Source organism: Bos javanicus, chromosome 17, assembly GCF_032452875.1.
Source record: "Bos javanicus breed banteng chromosome 17, ARS-OSU_banteng_1.0, whole genome shotgun sequence".
NCBI classification, from domain to species: Eukaryota; Metazoa; Chordata; class Mammalia; order Artiodactyla; family Bovidae; genus Bos; species Bos javanicus.
The window spans coordinates 65790352-65807957 of record NC_083884.1 but is presented as its reverse complement, the minus strand read 5'-3'; the positions used below and the strand labels follow the sequence as shown (position 1 = coordinate 65807957).

Genomic DNA, 17606 nt, shown 5'->3' with positions numbered 1-17606 from the left:
CGGCACATGCTGATGTGTACTGACATCTGTAGTTCACTTTGAAACGCAGGGGAAGAAAAACCCCTAAGGAATGGATGGGTGGCTAGATTTTTCTTAGGCAAATGCAGTAAAATGTGACCAATTACAGAATATACCTGGTAGGTATGTATAATTTTTCCATATGTTTGAAATTTTTCATAATAAAAGGCTAGAGTGGAAGGATGAGTCTGCCTTTTGACCCTGAGTTTCTTGATTCACACCCAGCACTTTGTCCAGAAAGGAGCATGATCTATACGAAACATTTTTGCCACAGGGGTGTTTATCACAGTCATATGTGATAGTTATATTTGTGAAAAAGTTGTAAAAACCTTATCATCCAACAAAAAAGAGACTTGTTCAGTGCTGTGCTGATAATATGGATCCCACCTTTACGTGTCATGTCGGCAGTCGGGCTTGTGAATGAACTTTGACTTTTAATGAATGCTGTATTAAAAATTACTTATCTTAATAACCTATTTTTTTTGGTGCTCTCTTAAACTGTGGACCTTACGTGTGTGCCTTAGTCACCTCACCCTCGATGCAGCCCTGGATTTGCTAAATCAATACAGCATCACGGTTAAAGGTTTGTAGACCTGTTGCCGACTCATTGGAAAAGACCCTGATGCCGGGAAAGATTGAATCAGGCAAACGGAGAAGGGGGCGGCAGAGGATGAAGTGGTTAGACAGCATCATTGACTCAAAGGACAAGAATTTGAGCAAAGTCTGGGACATAGTGGACTGCAGTCCATGGGGTTGCAAAGAGTCGGACAGGACGGAGGGACTGAACAACCCTAGCTCTTATTACACCATGTGGCCCTGAGAAAGTTACTGAGCCTCTCTGATTTTCAGAGATGAAATCATCAGAGGTTGTCATTGTCACTGATGCTGTTGCTACCACGGACTGTGAGTGCCAGGCATCGTGTTAGTAATACATTGTCTGCTCCTCCCAGCAGTGAAATGAGGTCTGCGCTAGGACCACTGCCCCTGTTTACAGACGGAGGAGACTGAGGCAGAGCGACTCCATGACTGGCCTGAGGTCACACAGCTATGAAGTGGTGGAGTGCGCAACCCCCAGCCTCGCACCTTCACCAAGGCAGAGGAAGACCGGCCTTTGCCAAATCAGTCTAGATGGAAGACAAGTGTTGGGAAGAGCAGAGGGGACTAAGTGGTGGGCCGGATCACACGGTCCGCCTCCTTCCACACCAGGGGAGAGGGGTGCAGAAGGGAGCTGGAAAGCCAGATTGCCTGCCTGCTCCCAGCTCCCGGCTCCTTTAGGTACAATGTGGTCTAAAAGTCTGACTATAAAAAGCGTCACTTTCTGAAAACTGGGGCACAGCCTGAACGCTTTCCCCACCAGAGGACTTTTTCTGCAAACTCTTCTGTTCTCTCCAGGAAACTCTTGGGAGGTTGCTGGGCATCAAAAAGGAAAGAAAGTCATCTCCTTACATAATTAATCCAAAGGACTCTGGAGAAGCCACCACGATCCAGGAAACAGAGGAGAATTTTACCACCACAGTAGGAGGTAGAGACCAGAGGTCACCATTTCCAGACATGAGTTTGCCATTACAGAAATCAGCATGTCACTCATTCATTCATTCAACAAACCTGCCTGTGCAGTTACTCTGTGTGAGCTCCGTACCGCTCCCAAAGCGACTATAGTCCCTGAAGAGCTTGGGGTAGCTCTGATTCCCAGCCATTAAGAGGAGAGGGTATTGCAATGGACGATATCAAACCCCAGACTCTAATTTTCTCCCCCATATCTGATACAAATGTGAACACTCTAGAGAATCTTTCAGTGGAAGAAAAAGCCAAGAAAAAAAAAAAAAAAAGAACATCTGCAATACAAGTACCAAGAGTTAAGAAAGACTAGTGAATAACTCACTATGATGGGAATGTTAAGAGGTAGAGGTGAAACCCAACTAAGAGCAGGAAGTTGAGGAAAGATGAACAAAGGGAAGATGATCATTCATTGTCACTGGAAAAAGGAAATCTAGGTAGGGTTTTGAAGGATGAATAGGAGTGTTCCAAGAAAGCTGAATGGCATTTGCAAAGACCACCGGGCATGGCCATATCCCACCCTCCCCCTGGGCTTTGGCACATGCTGTATCCCCTGTACCCCTGCCAAGAGCTGCTTTCCCGTTTTCCATCTCTATCAGATGTCCCCCCACCTCAAGACCACGTTCAACAACCCCAGTCTTTTCCAAATCTCCCACAGGAGGTCTCAATTACATGATTCTGCTTCCCAAAAAACTGGACATTCCAGGAGTAGGCATGCAGGCACTCAAAATATATTAAAATAATATTATATATATTACACATACATAATTGTATTATATATAATATGTATCAATATTATGTTGATAAGGAAGGTGGTGTAGTGGAAATGATTGTGACGATGAATTGAGGATCTGCTCTATGCTGGAAACTGATTACCCAGACACCTCACCTCACATAATCCTGGCAACAACCTGAAAGGATGAGCCCTGTTATTAATTATCCCCAGTTCACAGAGAAGGGCAGTGAGGTTTTCAAGAGCTGAAGGTATTTATTCAAGGTCACTGAGGTGGCAAGTGGGGCTCTGGGGCTTGAAACCAGACCTGTATGATTGCAAAGCCCTCCTCCTTCTAGGGCAGAAGCCAGACGCTATCCACACCTCTAAGACTCCTTAAAACATCCAGTTCTGCCCCCAAGCCCCACACATGAGCGTGGTGACTATTCTACACCCGTCTCGGGGTGTCCTCAAACCTCCTCTGGTTGGGAAATTTCTGCAGAAGGACTTGTCTGGGTGCAAATCAGTTTCCTTTCTCGACAACTGGCCTAGAGACTAATTCTGGGGACCATGTGCGGGAAGGGCTGATTTGTGGACCCACCTTAAATCTCTTTTCTCAGGGACTTTGCTGGCAGTCCAGTAATGAAAACTCTGCCTTGCAATCCAGGGGACATGGGTTCAATCTTCGGTCAGGGGACTAAGATCCCACACGCGTCGGAGCCACTAAGCTCGCAGGCTGCAACTAGAGACTCCATGCATTGCAACAAAAGATCCCGCGATTCAACCAAGACCCAAGGCAGCCAAATAAATAAATATTTTTTAAAAAGACAACCTGTTTTCTCTCCCCGTGGGATGGAGCAAAGCTTTCGAAGGGCCGGTTGATGGCCAAACTTCTCCTTTCATTGAAGAAGCAGGCCCAGGTAGACGGCTGTCCCAGACTCCAGAGTAAACCTGTGACAGAGGCCCTGATCTTCCACAGGGGTCGCTCGCAATCTGCATTTGACAGGGTCTCTGGCCTTGTGTCTGACCTACACCCCCAGGGTCTTTCCACCCCAGCCAGACTGGACCAACTGCCATCCCGGGATGTGCCAGGCTGCCCTTTGCACATGCTGTTCCCTCTGGCTAGGGAGCTGTTCCACCTGTTCCTCACCTGGTCAGCATCTATTGTCCTTCACAGCTCAGCTTAGGTACTCCCTCCTCCAAGAAGCCTCCCCTGATTCATGCCCCCCAGGGGGCCACCTCTGGGCTCCCACTTTGCCGAATGACCCCTCACCGCATCATTAACAATCTGAGCTGTAGCTCAACTGACTGGTCAGTCTCCCCACTGGACTCTGAGACCAGGGGCAGCAGGTACATGTTCCGTTCAACCTTGATTCTCAGCATCCAACACTTGATGTGCCTACGGTGTGAAATAGGGAATCACTGAGGCTTGAACCCGAGTCACACAACTCCCAGCATCCCTCTGCCTAGGCTTGTTTCCAAGGCAACAGGGAAAAGAATTCTGATATGGGAGAAAAAAGAAAACAGAAATGACTTGACCTGACAAGTCAATCCCAGATTATTTATAAACCAAGCCCACGACTATTTCCTTGTGTTCATTTATCACATTCTTATTCAAGTAGTCATTTTAATGACCCAAGATGCCCCTAATTAACCTTGAAAGGGGAGTTGGGGGGGAAAAAAAAACCATCTGGAAAGGAAATCTTTGTAGAAACAGCCAGGAACTCGTCTCTCTGCTTTATCAGGCCCCACCCCAAATGCAAGGGGAAAAAGGAGCATTTTCCACCCCGGGGGTAGCCCGCTGTGTGGCCCCACCCCATGTGGCAAGGCCGGTCTGTAATTACAGCCCCTCTTTGAAGAGCTGGACGTCTAATAAAGCTGTGGGGTCCACCTTCTCTAAAATGGAAATGGGGTGGGCCGAGGGCCCCGCCCAGTTCACACAAGCCACAGCGCTGCCCTGGGGCTCTGGGACAGTGTTTCTGGAGCGCTGCCATCCCTCCTTGGGCTTCCTGGGAAGGAGAAGGGGCCCCACTAAGGTCTGGTCCCCTTGCCTGACCTCAGGGGTCTGGTCAACACGCTCCTTTCCACAGTTCAGTTCAGTCGCTCAGTCGTGTCCGACTCTTTGCGACCCCATGGACAGCAGCACGCCAGGCCTCCCTGTCCATCACCAACTCCCGGAGTTCACCCAAACTCATGTCCGTTGAGTTGGTGATGCCATCCAACGATCTCATCCTCTGTTGTCCCCTTCTCCTCCCGCCTTCAATCTTTCCCAGCATCAGGGTCTTTTCCAATGAGTCAGCTCTTTGCATCGGGTGGCCCAAGTATTGGAGTTTCAGCTTAAACATTAGTCCTTCCAATGAACACTCAGGACTGATCTCCTTTAGAAGATCCTTTAGGCTCCCCTTTCCACAGGAGCCACTGAAATCCCACATGTTTGGATCGGTTAGTGAAAGAGAGCAAGATGTTCTTGGGGAACAAGAAATTACAACTGGGATGAAGGAGTCACGATGTCCCCCAGGAGATTTATCCCCAAGCACCGAGCCTGCTATCCTGGGCTAAGTGCCCCTAAGTCGCACCCCAAGATCTGAAGACTCTCCCGAGGATAACGAAAGGCTGGAAGAAGGGGAAGAAAAGGCCTCCCTTTCCCTGCTCCTGCCCACCCTCCCCCACGCGTTCTGACTCCAACAAGCATTTGAGCAGGGACCTACTAGGTGCAGGCGCCATGTCCGGTGAGGGAGGCCCCAGCCCCGGCCGCTGGATGATAAGGAACCTTGGCATGCTCAGTCGCTGAGCTGCCACCTCCCTGACTTGAGAAAGCTAGAGGGGCTGTAACCCACGCTGTGCAGACGAGGAAACCGAAACGCCAAATGAGGGGGACCGGAGCCCGAGTCACATGGGAGCCATGCACAGAGCAAGGCTTGAGCCCGGGGCTGGCTGGGCAGAGCTGGGGCTCCTGAAACCACCCGGCTATGCTGCCCCTGGGAGCGCCCCGGTTCATGGCAGAACGGGGCTGGCTTGTGGGGTGCAGAAGAGGTGGTCTCAGGAGCAGGGTCCCGACCACCCCTGTTCTTTCTTCCTCAGACTTGGGCGGCCCCAAGTGAACCCCAAGTGAAGCCTGACCGTGACAGCACAGGGTTTCCTGAGACGGCCTCAGAGACCCCCTCTCGGCCTCAGCCGCCACGGCAGCGCCAGGGACCCCCGACCCAGGCGGCCTTGGAGGGGACTCTGTAGCCTCCTGCCCGGGATGAAGGGAGGCGAGAAGGTGGGTCCTGGGCCCGCTGACCCAAGCTTGAGGCTCACCAGGCTCTGCCCCCAACCACTGAGGGTCCCAGGGTGGTGCTCCCCCATCTCTGGGAAGTGGGGGAGCCCAACTCAAACCCCAGCTGCCTCGTCTCTAAGGTCCCCGTCCCTGCCGGGCTCAGACACCGTGCGGCCGTGCACACTCACGTGGCCTCCTCCCCCCGAGGTGCCTCATCTCACAAAAGGAAATCAGGACACCTGCCTCCCGGGTCAAGGTGCACAAAGCGGGCCCTGGCAAAGGCAGGCGGCAGGCCTCGGACGGGGATGTGCACGCTGGAGCGTTCACTTTTCCGAGAACAAACTTAGGAAGGAAAAGTGAAAGAAAGAAAAAGTGAAGTCGCTCAGTCGTGTCTGACTCTTTTCAACCCCATGGACTGTAGTCTACCAGGCTCCTCCATCCATGGGATTTTCCAAGCAAGAGAACTGGAGTGGGTTGCCATTTCCTTCTCCAGGGGACCTTCCTGACCCAGGGATCGAACCCGGCTCTCCCGCATTGTAGGCAGACACTTTACCATCTGAGCCACCAGGGAACGCACTCCCAAACGCCAAATCCACGTCTATTTAAACGCTGCTAGGACGCGGTGGACGCTTTCTCAGCACCAACAACATGCCAGGCGCTACGCCATCTCGTGTCATCCCCCCCACACATGGTTAAAGGCAGGCCTCCCAGGGCTGACTGTGCGCTGTGTGACCCAGGGCAAGTGAGTCACCCTCTCTGAGCCCCTCCTTCCTTGTCTTTAAAAAGGGATAAAAATGGTGCTCTGCTTCCTAGGTGGTGCCGAAGGCTACATGGTGTGTGTTCTATCCTGCGAGAGCAGAACCACCCCCATTATACAGATGAGGACACTGAGACGGCGAGAGCGGAGGCCGAAGGCTGCACAGTCCGCCACTTAGGGGTGAAGGCTGGCCGGGAGGCCTGTGCTCTCTCAGCAGCCGTGGCTCAGCGGGCGCCTGGGTGCCGGGGAGCCCCCAGGCACACCCCCACTGTTCTCATCACCCAGTTCTCCCTCCTCTCATCTCAGAGTTGCTGTGAGTAACGGTCCCCACTCGGTCCCGCTCGCTGCACACTTTCTCCCAGCCTGACCCGGCTAGAGGTCTATTATCTGGCGCCTTGTTCCTCAGATCGCAGGCAGGGGCCCTCCTCTGCGCCGCCCACGCTATTCCAGGAGCCAGGCTGTGCCCGGCTGGGAGGGAGGGACGGCAGGAAGGCGGCGGCCAGGCGGCCTTGGCATCTTGACAAAAGTGTGTCTCCCCACAGACTCCCACAACAGCCCACCCGGGAGGCATGAGGCTGTATTCTGGCAGCCTCGGAGTCTGGGACCTCGAGCCAGCCGGGGCTCAATGCCCTCCAGAGCCCCCCACCTCGCCGGGGCAATGAAGGTGCGACTCCACCCCCACCCCAGCTCCCTCAACCTGGCTGCTTCCTGCCACGGAAAGGTACCTCCCAGCAGCCACCAACAGTCTGCGGCCCCACACCAGACAGCCTTCGTATTTCTGAGTCTTCCCCCCTAGTCCCTGCCCCGATCACCCAACATAAAGGAGCTGCCAGACATTCTCAGTCTTAGCACTCTTTCCTTTCAGTTCAGTCACTCAGTCGTGCCTGACTTTGCAACCCCGTGGACTGCAGCACACCAGGCTTCCCTGTCCATCACCAACTCTCAGAGCTTGTCAAACTCACATCCACCGAGTCGGTGATGCCACCCAACCATGTTATCCTCTGCCGTCCCCTTCTCCTCTTGCCCTCAATCTTTCCTTTACACGTTCCTATTCACTACCTGGTATTGATTTAATGTGATCTCTCTGATCAAGCCTCGTGAGAGCATGAACCTGGAGTGTCTTATTCTCTGCTGTTGCCCCCTGCCTGGCACACTGGGCAGTCTCAGTAAATGTTCGTTGAATGAATAGGTAAATGAACCAGTGAAGAAGGGAAAGAAGGGGTGAGGCAGGAAGGAGAAACAGGGTAGGCAAGAGAAGGAGGGGAGAAAAGGAGAGATGCACGATAACTTTCTTAAATTATTTATTTATTTTTTCACCATGTGGCATGCAGGATCTTAGTTCCCTGACCAGAGGTCAAACCTGTGCCCCCTGAGCTGGAAGCACAGAGTCTTAACCGTTAGACCACTAGGGAAATCCAAGCATGATAACATTTGTCCTGCAGTCTCAACCTCTCCTCTTTCCCTGGCCGATTCCTATTCACCCTTAAAGACTTCACAATGATGCCCCACTTCCAGGAAGCCTTCCCTGCTACTCTCTCCCACTCGGTTCAGTGCCTCCTCTGGGTTCCCCAACCCTTGGGCTTCCCCATCACATCATTAATATAAGGGCGATGGGACTTCCCTGGTGGTACAGTGCATGAGAATCCACCTGCCAATGCAGGAGACGCGGGTTCGATCCCTGGTCAGGGAACTAAGATCCCACATGCCGTGGAGCAACTAAGCCTGCGTGCCAGTGGCACTGAGCCCAAGCTCTAAGCGCCTCGAGCCACAGCTACTAAGCCCTTGCATCTAGAGCCTGTGCCCTGCAACAGGAGGAGCCCGCACACCCCCACCAGACGGTGGCCCTACCTGCCTCAGCTAGAGAGAGCCCACACGGCAACAGAGACACGGCACAGCCAAACAGAAACAGCAGACAGAAAATGTCAGGGCCAATAGCCATACCCCTCTGCCCGCCAGCTGCAGGCACTGGAAGGTCAGGACTGTTTTCAATTCCCTTTTGCATCTCCAGAGCCCATCCTGAGGCCTAGCACTCAGCTAACGCTTCTCAAGGTCTAACCAGACACCAGGCCCAGGCTGATGCTCTGAAATCAGAGAATTCACGGACTCTATCACCTTGTGAGCAGGGAGACCATCTTATACCCATTTTGCAGACAAGAGAAGTAAGGCTGAGAAAAGTCGAGCTCCTCGGCCACGGTCCCACCATCACACTGCCCGATCCCCCAGAACTATGTGCAATGCACTGGGCACTTTATATAAACCTCATCAGTTCTCATCGGCCCTTAGAGGAGACATCACTCTCCCAAACCTCAGACGAAGGAACCAAGGCCAGGGACACACGGGGTCCTCACACTCAGCTCAAACTCACTCAAGACAATAGGGCACCAGGAAAGTAATCAAAGAACCCGCACAGAAGAATACAGCTGTGAGCAACGTTCCTCCTTCCTGGGCAAGTCTTGAAAACGCTGACTACTCACTTCCCACCCTCTCTTGCAGCAAAAGCATGTGGACGGGACCAAAATCCCGGCCAATGGGATCTGGGGTGTGGGGCGGGGGGAGTCTGCTGGCTGGGCTCAGGGAGAAGAAGTCTTCCTCCCAAGGCACCCCGTCTCCCTTAGCTGGATGTTGTCAAGTCTCCCAGAAATGGCTGGAACTGTGGCAGCGATTTTGGGACCATGAGGGGATAAGACACTGAAGGGCTGGTAGGAAGATGGAAAGAACTAGGGTTAATCCACTAATTCAGGATGTGGTAAGCTTTTAAAATTATTTAATTATTGGCTGTGCCACACAGCATGCAGAACTTCCCTGACCAGAGATCAAACCTGTGCCCCTAGATTTGAGAGCGGGACTCTTAACCACTGGGCCACCAGGAAAGTCCTGCGGCAAACTTGAAAAGGGCCAGATAGTAAGTATTTTAGGTCTTGCTAGCCATATCTGGTTTCTGTGACAGGCTTTTTTGCTTTGGGGTTTTTTTGGTTTCTTTTTAAATCTTTTGAACATGTAGACCCTTCTTTGGCGCACAGGCCGTGGTGTGATGAACCCGCACCACACCCCCTGTGCCATCAGGTGAATCACGGGAGGTATGACTCATCCTTCGGGTTTGGCCCATCGTCATGAGGGGTCTTCTGCTACTTTCAGCATCTTCAAGACCATCTTCCCGACAAACTGGCAGTGTTGCACCCAGCAGTGACGGTGAGGACGTGGGCAAGCCAAACTCTCAGGGGACGAGACGCAAAACGGGATCGAATGGTACTGGAAGACGGCACGCAGCTTCTAAAACATCACACACACGCCCACCATAAGACCCAGCCACTCCACTTCCTGGTGTTTACCCAAGAGGAGCAAAATCACGTGTCCACACGGAAACTTGAACAAGAACGCTCGCAGCAGCTGTATTCATACGAGCCAGAAGGCAGAGTCATCCCAAATGTCTGTCAACAGATGAAGGGATACACACACTGGTGCCTCCAAGCAGCAGAACAGTTCTGAGCGATAAAAAGGACTGGGCCGCTGATACCCACTAGGCTGTGGATGAACCTCACATGATTAACCGGAGTGAAAGAAACCAGACACAGAAGAGTATGGGGTGTCCCATTCCATTCATACAAAAGTCTAGAAAACGCAGACTAATCTACAGTGACAGAGAGCAGAGCAGTGGCCACTTGAGGGCAGGGAGGGAGGGACGGACTGCAAAGGGCAGGAGGGAACTGATGGGGGTGAGCGACACGTTCAGTATTTTCATCGTTGTGGCGGGTCCTCGGGAATGTGTGAAAACTCATCAGGATACGTATGTGGTACGTCAGTTATCTCTCCACAAAGCCGTCACACGCAGAAGGACAGTGGTGGCTCTTACAACAAGCAGAGCCCTGAGGGTACTGAGGGACAGGGGGCGGGTGAGTCTTGGCTGAATGCATGCTAAGTTGCTTCAGTTGTGTCCGACTCTTTGCAACCCTATGGACTGTAGCCCGCCAGGATCTACTGTCCATGGGATTCTCCAAGAGTGGGTTGCCATACCCTCCTCCAGGGGATCTTTCCAACCCAGGAAACAAACCCACGTCTCCTTCATCTCCTGCACTGGCAGGCAGGTTCTTTACCACCAGCCAGCGCTCCCTGGGAAGCCCAAATGGGGCCAGGAGAAATGCAGGGGAAGAGGGGACGTGGGAGTCCGAGAAGCCAGAGGCCCCCACCAGACCTCGCATGCCGTGGGCGAAGGCTGACGTTCAGCTCTGCCTGCTCCATAATTCAACTGAGGACAGATGAACCTGAGATGTTTCTGATTTGGCAAACGAGGCGCCCCAGTGGCAGTCCTTGGGGATAGCTCGTGGACTCTGTGGGCCATGCTGAGTGCCCTCAGTTCTTTTTGGAATTCCCAGGTGCCAGGGCTGGTGTATGGGTACCGGGTCTTTTCCCGTCTGATGAGATCCAGGGCACACAGCAGGCAGAATTCCCTGAAAGCCCTAGACTTTGTTTTTTCACTCATCCCAGAAAGAACAGGAAGAACTCCCAGCTCAGCCCTCCAACCGCCATCTGCAGCAGACCGGGAACAAGTCTGGCTTGGCAGCTTTAGAGCCTCCGCTTGCACCTGATGGATCCCGGGGACAGGCTGGTCGCCAGCAGGCCCAACAGAAACCTTGCCTTCCTCCCTCAGGCTCTGCACCCTCCGGAGAGCTCAGGGATCTACACAAAATCGCCTGCCCCTGGGTCTCAGCAGTGGGCACTTAGGCTCCTGTTTAACCATCCTTAGCCCCACTAGACAGCATGTTAAAAAGCAGAGGCATCACTTTGCATAGTCAAAGCTCTGGTTTTTCCAGTAGTCACGTACAGATGTGAGAGTTGGACCATAAAGAAGGCTGAGCACCCAAGAATTGATGCTTTAGAACTGTGGTGCTGGAGAAGACTCTTGAGAGTCCCTTAGACAGCAAGGAGATCAAACCAGTCCATCCTAAAGGAAACCAGTCCTGAATATTCACTTGAAGGACTGATGCTGAAGCTTCAATACTTTGGCCACTTGATGTAAAGAGCTGACTCATTGAAAAAGACCCTGATGCTGGGAAAGGTTGAAGGCAGGAGGAGAAGGGGACGACAGTGGACGAGATGGCTGGATGGCATCACCAACTAGATGGACATGAGTTGAGCAAGCTCTGGGAGTTGGTGACAGACAGGGAAGCCTGGCGTGCTGCAGTCCATGGGGTCACAAAGAGTCAGACATGACTGAGCGACTGAACGACAAAAGCAATCGAGCCCTGGAGCAACAGAACACATCCTAGCTGTTGTGAGAGCGCAAACCCTTTCTCAAGAAGGTCTGAGTTGACGGTGTGCTTTCCTCGAAAATAGGACCGAGGTTATAGCAATGTGTTTGGATGCAAAAGCCCCCAAGGGGGTCCTCAAGGTGGTTCCATGTGAGAACTTCTGGGGGTGGGGCAGAGGGGGCAGTGAGGTGCCTGCCAACGAGCATCTCTGTCCAAAGTGGAAAGATGTGGGGACAGTGAGTGTGTGTGTTGGGGGAGGAGGGGGGGGCAGGCAGCATGGAGGGCGGGGTGGAGGGCGGGCAGGCAGGGTGGAGGGCTAGGTGTCAGGCCAGAACCCGGTGCCTCTCCATTCTCACCAGACAAGTTATTTCAGATTTGAAAAATAACTATGAGGACTACCTTCCCTTCCTCCTGCCAAATGTTCTCATTGCAAAATGGACTTAATGAGATCCCTTGGCGGAAGGACTTCTGGAAGCAATGAAAACGCTGTGCAGCCTCAAGATGCCAATAGCAAGTGGCACTTACCAGGGACCCAGGGAACAGAACTGGGGCAGGGCCAGGCGGCCATCACTTATGCACCTGCAGGGGGGCTGGGCACAGCGTTCAGAACACGGCAGGTGCCACCGCGTCTCTTATGTCCCTGATGCTCTGCTAACAGGCCCGGGTGGTCTCATCTCCTCTTGAAAGATGAGAAGTCTGGGCCTCAGGCTTGGTTCCCAGGCTGCCCAGCATCAAAACCTAACCATACCAACGAGCTGTGTGACTTTGGGCAAAGCTGCCGCACCTCTCTGAGCCTCTGTCACCCTATCCATCTGTAAATGGGGATAATGATCGTGACTGCTCTAGAGGGAATGCTTGGCCTGGAGGAAGCGCTCAGTGGATGTCCAAGTTTAGCAGCTTGCTGGGGGTCGAATGGCTGGATGCGAACCTGGGAACCTGCCTGCCTTCAAAGCATAATCAATTCTCTCTTTCCACTAGTCGCCAAGTCCCTCTCACTTCACTGAAAGAAACTGAGAGAATCAGAGGAGAGTGAGCCGACCCGCTCCTGGCCCTGGCATCCCGGAGCCCGCCCTGCCTCCCTCTGGCTGCTGCACAAGAGGGGGCCTCGCTTGCAGCCCAGGCCACCCCCACCTCCCATCCCCTCTCACAATCTCCAGGGCGTCACCCTGCAGCTGCCTGTCCTCCTGTTCCCTGCAGCACCAGCGTGCCCTCTCCGATGGGCCAGCCCCATTGGGAAAGCGTCAACATCCCTCATGTTTAAAAGCCAAACTTTTAAACCAAGTGGACTTCCCTTGTGGTCCAGGGGTTAAGACTGCTTGCTTCCAGGGTAAGGGGTGTGGGTTCCAACCCCGGTAGGGGAACTAAGATCCCACATGCCACATGGCAGAACCGAAAAAAAAAATTTTTTTTTTTAAAGAAAAGCCAAAGGGAAATCTCCTTCAATTCCATCTCCCTCTCTGCTTATAAATCTGATGGCGCCTCAAATGAAACATCCCAGGACAGAACTCTTGGTTCCTGGTCTCAAGTCTGCTTCCTCCACCCCGCTGGCCTGGAGCCTGGAAACCCGCCTCAGTCCTTCTCCCCAAAATATAACCCAAACCAGATCAGGTCTCCCCCCACCCACCCCTGACATCGCTCCTCAGCTGCAGGTTTCAGCCCCCATTTCCATCCTGTCACGACAGCCTCCACCGAAAGTGCACCCTCAGCTCTCTGCTACGACCAGAGTGAACCCCAAGTGCCAAACACTCTGCACCGGGACCTCCCCGGTGGGCCACTGGTTAGGACCTCACCTTCCAATGCGGGGGCTGCGGGTTCAACCCCCGCTCAGGGAGCTGGGATCCCACCCACATGCCTCAGGGCCAAAATACCAAAACATAAATACAGAAGCAATATTGTTAACAAATTCAATAAAGACTTTAAATATGGTCTACATTAAAAAAAAAAAAAAAAACTCTTTAAAAATAAATAAATTGGATTGCTCTGCCCTGGCCCTCAAGGTCCCTATCTACCTCCCCCCATCCCCTGCTTGATACCAGGTGGGAACATATTGACCCGACTATCAGTCTCAACCTCTCCAAGCTGGTGCTGGCCTCGGGGTCTTTGCGGGCGCTGTTCCCACCGCCTGAAACCCTATTTCCCCGGATACCCAGGGGTGGGCTCCTTCCTCTTGGATCTCTGCTCAAAAGCCACGTGCCCTCAAGGACCTTCCCACCACACTGTTCTCTCCCCTGTCATCCTGTCTTTTGGCCTTCACACACAGGTCGGCGTTTACTGTTCACGGTACTGGCTACCTCTCCCGCTGGAATACACCCTCTGCTGGGGTGAAGATTGCGTGTTTCTTATCCCGCACGGATACTCGGTGCCTAGAGCAGTGTCTGAGGCAGCTCAGTAAATAGTTCTTGAGTGAATAAACAAGTGAATAAAGGAGCCAACAAATAAAGAGCGAGTGGACACGCGTGCACACCAGACAGAGCTCTCTGGGGCTCAGTGTGCTCGGCTCTGAAGCAGAGGAGGCAGTCCCTGAACCCACGGGATGGTGGTGACGGCGAGCCCTGATGGACAGGGGGCCTGGAGAGGCTCACCCCGCAGCAGGAGTTTCCTCTCAAAGCCTTGCTGTATTAAACTCACTTTAAAGCCAAAATTCTGTAACTGAGACATGGTGGTTGAAGGCCCAGTGGAGACCATGTATAGGGGAGTGATTCGCTGGATTACCCGGTAGCCATGGCAACTGAAATCTTCAAGTACAGTTCCCTCTCGCTTTAACTTTTTACGCAGAAATTTCTAAAAGGAAATGTTCAGATTTCTTCCTCTGGTGACATTCCACAGAATAGACATCCTCATTTCACTCCCAGAGGGGGGTAAAAAAAGCAAAATGTCAGATTCCTAGGAGATACTTGCAAAGAAAGATGTTTCATTTAAAAAAAAATAAGAATTTATTTCTATAAGCAAATAAAAGTTCTGCTGTAATGGAACGGACCAGTACTTTAACCTTCACTTGGTCATTCAACAAATGCCCACTGAATGCCAACTGTATGCCAGGCCCTGCGCTGGACCCTGGGGAGACAGCAGGGGGTGAGAGACATGACCCCTGCCCCCATGGGGCCTGTGGTCCAACAGGACAGACAGCCACTGAAAGAGCATCCCCAGCACGGAATTTCCAGCAAAGAGCAGCGAGTTATATGGTAGAGATCAACGGACTGACCTGCAGGATGATGTAGGCTACATCATTGCTGGCGGTGTGACCTGGGCAAGTCACTGGATCTCTGTGAGCCCGTGACAGAATGGTGGTAACAACACGGCTTGATCAAAGTGCCACGAGAACCCAAGGAGAGGACAGGAAAAGTGCCCTGCACACCATCAGACCCCTCGTAAGGAGCCGCCTGCCCCCTCGGACTCTCAGAGCTGGAGTGACACCCTGGCAGATGACGCGCATCTGAACATCAGGCAGGACCCCAGATGTGTCTGTGTCAGAGGCAGGCCTCCCTGCCCTCGGCTGCCAGCTCCTGTATGTCCTGATGCTGTTCTCCGTACACCTCCCCTTCCCCCACTCTCCCACCCCTGTCAGCCCCACCCCCCCAGGAAAACCCTATTCAACCCTCACACGACCTGGCAAGTCCGTGGCCAGGCATTTCCCCTGCAGACGCAACACACAAGGGCACCAAGACCTTTGCACAAGATGTTCCCTGCAGTGTTGTTCATGGCGCACAAAACTGGAAATCAGCTACATGGCCGTTGGGAGGGGACTGGTTCGACAAACACAGTGAGGGGGGAATATAAAGCCATCGGAAAGAATGAGACAGACCTACTGTGCTGATAGGGAAAGGTCTCAGCGCTATGAGAAAAAGAGAAATCAGGACACGGAACATGACGAACAGGACAGACTGGTGTTAAAAATACGTGTATATATACAGGAAATACAGATGCATGCACAGATAGTCCTATATATGCCGAGAGTACTTCTGAAAGGAGATGTGTGGAACTGTCAGCAATTTCTGGGCAGGGGCCTACAGACTGGAGGTGGCAGTGCCACCGGAAATGTTTACTGGGACTGTACTACTTTTTCAAAGCTAAGAAAAATAAACTATGTGCTAATGTTTGGACATCACCTGTGTTACATTTCCTCCCCTAAGATGGACCTCAGTGTGTGGAGACACCTCAGCTTCAGCTCCATTTATATGGCTGTCACCCCTCCTGTGGTGGCTCAGCAGTAAGAATCTGCCCGCAACGCAGGAGATGCAGGTTTGATCCCAGAGGAAGAAATGGCAGCCCACTCCAGTATTCTTGCCTGGGAAATCCCACGGACAGAGCAGCCTGGCGGGCTACAGTTCACGGGGCTGCAAAGGAGTCAGACACGACTGAGCGACTAAACAACCTACAAAAGCCACCCTCCTCGGGGGCACTGAGTGTGGGGTCCACACCTGTGCACCCACTGAGAGCCTGGCCCCTCGCGCTCACTCAGGACGCCTTAGAGGAACAAACAGCGTCGTGGCATCCCTGTACCTGCTTCCATCTTCTTCACAGCTTTCTGTGTTTACCAAGTTACTATGTATCGAGCATCGACTCCTCCATGGCAGCCAACCCACACCAGCATCTCACTGCTCTGGGTCCATGACTCCCCAGGGTGCCTGACAGCAGTACATGCTGTCGGAACCCCGCCCAGACCCCTGGCACTGGCTGGGGCCCCGTCCTCCAGGTTCCAGGGTGCTGGCTGCCACTGCTCACAGCCCCGTCTTCTCCAACGGTGGGCCCCAGCCGGTGGAGGAAGAGCTGCCTTGCTTCTCCACGGGGACTAATTTTGTGGTGCTCTGGACTCTCTAGAACTCCCCCAGGGATAGGGCTGACTGGAGTTCTCCGTCACTAAACCGTGGACACGTGGACCCCCACTCAAGCTCTGTTTCTGGGGGACCCAGCCTGAGATACTGCCTCTCAGAATCAACTGGAACAGACACTGCTTTGAACACAGTTGCTATGTATGGATGTGAGAGTTGGAAAATTGATGCTTTCAAACTGTGGTGCTACAGAAGACTCTTGAGAATCCTTTGGACTGCAAGGAGATCAAACCAGTCAATCCAAAGGGAAATCAACCCTAAATGTTCATTGGAAGGACTGATGTTGAAGCTGAAGCTTCAATACTTTGGCCACCTGATGCGAAGAGCTGACTCACTGGAAAAGACCTTGATGCTGGGAAAGACTGAGGGCAGGGGGAGAAGCGGGCAACAGAGATGAGACGGTTGGATGGCATCACTGATTCAATGGACATGAGTTTGAGCGAACTCCAAGAGACAGTGAAGGACAGGGAAGCCTGGCGTGGTGCAGTCCGTGAGTCACAAAGAGTCGGGACAGGACTCTACTGAAAGCATAACTCTGGGAACGGCAGCCTCAGCACAGGGAATTTAAAAGAGCAACAGACATGTGGTCAAGACTGGAAAACAGGAAAGGGGGGGTGAGGGGTATTTATAATGTCCATTTCACAGATATGCAAACTGAGGCTCAACTGAAATCCACAGAGGGAGATCTGAGCCCTGCCGTCTCAGATCCCAAAGCCGAGTCTCTGCTCTGCTCCCGCTGCTCAGCTGTGACGGGGTTAAAAGGTCTGGCCGGCAGGACAAGGACGAGGTGATTTTAGGGGCTGGCTCTGAATGGAACATTCTCCCAGGCATCACTTGCTTTGTGTAAAAATCTGTTCAGCAGGCTCTAAAACAGAACTGCTAACATGGTCAGGAAGTGGGGTCCCTGGAGGGTACTGTTCCTCGACCAGCCGGCGCTGGGGCGCGGTGCGGCGCCTGGGTCTCACCGAGGGCAGCCGGCATGAAGAAAATATGGGAAGCAGGTCTCAGGCAGGCCTCTGGGGACTTCCTGTCCACCTGTGAGGACGGGAACAACAGGAAGTCTCAGCCGCGGGGCTTGGCGGGCAGGGTGGGGGCCAATCGAGACGGGCGAGGCCCCCTGGGTTGGCCTTCCCTCTCAGTCCATTCTCAGGGACGGATGGACACTGCCCGAAAAGGTTGGGGCAGCAGGGAAGCATTTGCTAAGCACCTGCTGTATGCCTGGCCCTAT

General features: G+C 53.0%; 1 protein-coding gene across 8 annotated transcripts in view; it reads right to left on the bottom strand.

Moving 5' to 3' along the window:
• KIAA1671 (KIAA1671 ortholog) overlaps positions 1-17606 on the bottom strand; it is a 185632-nt gene that overhangs the window by 69150 nt on the left and 98876 nt on the right. The window lies entirely within an intron of this gene.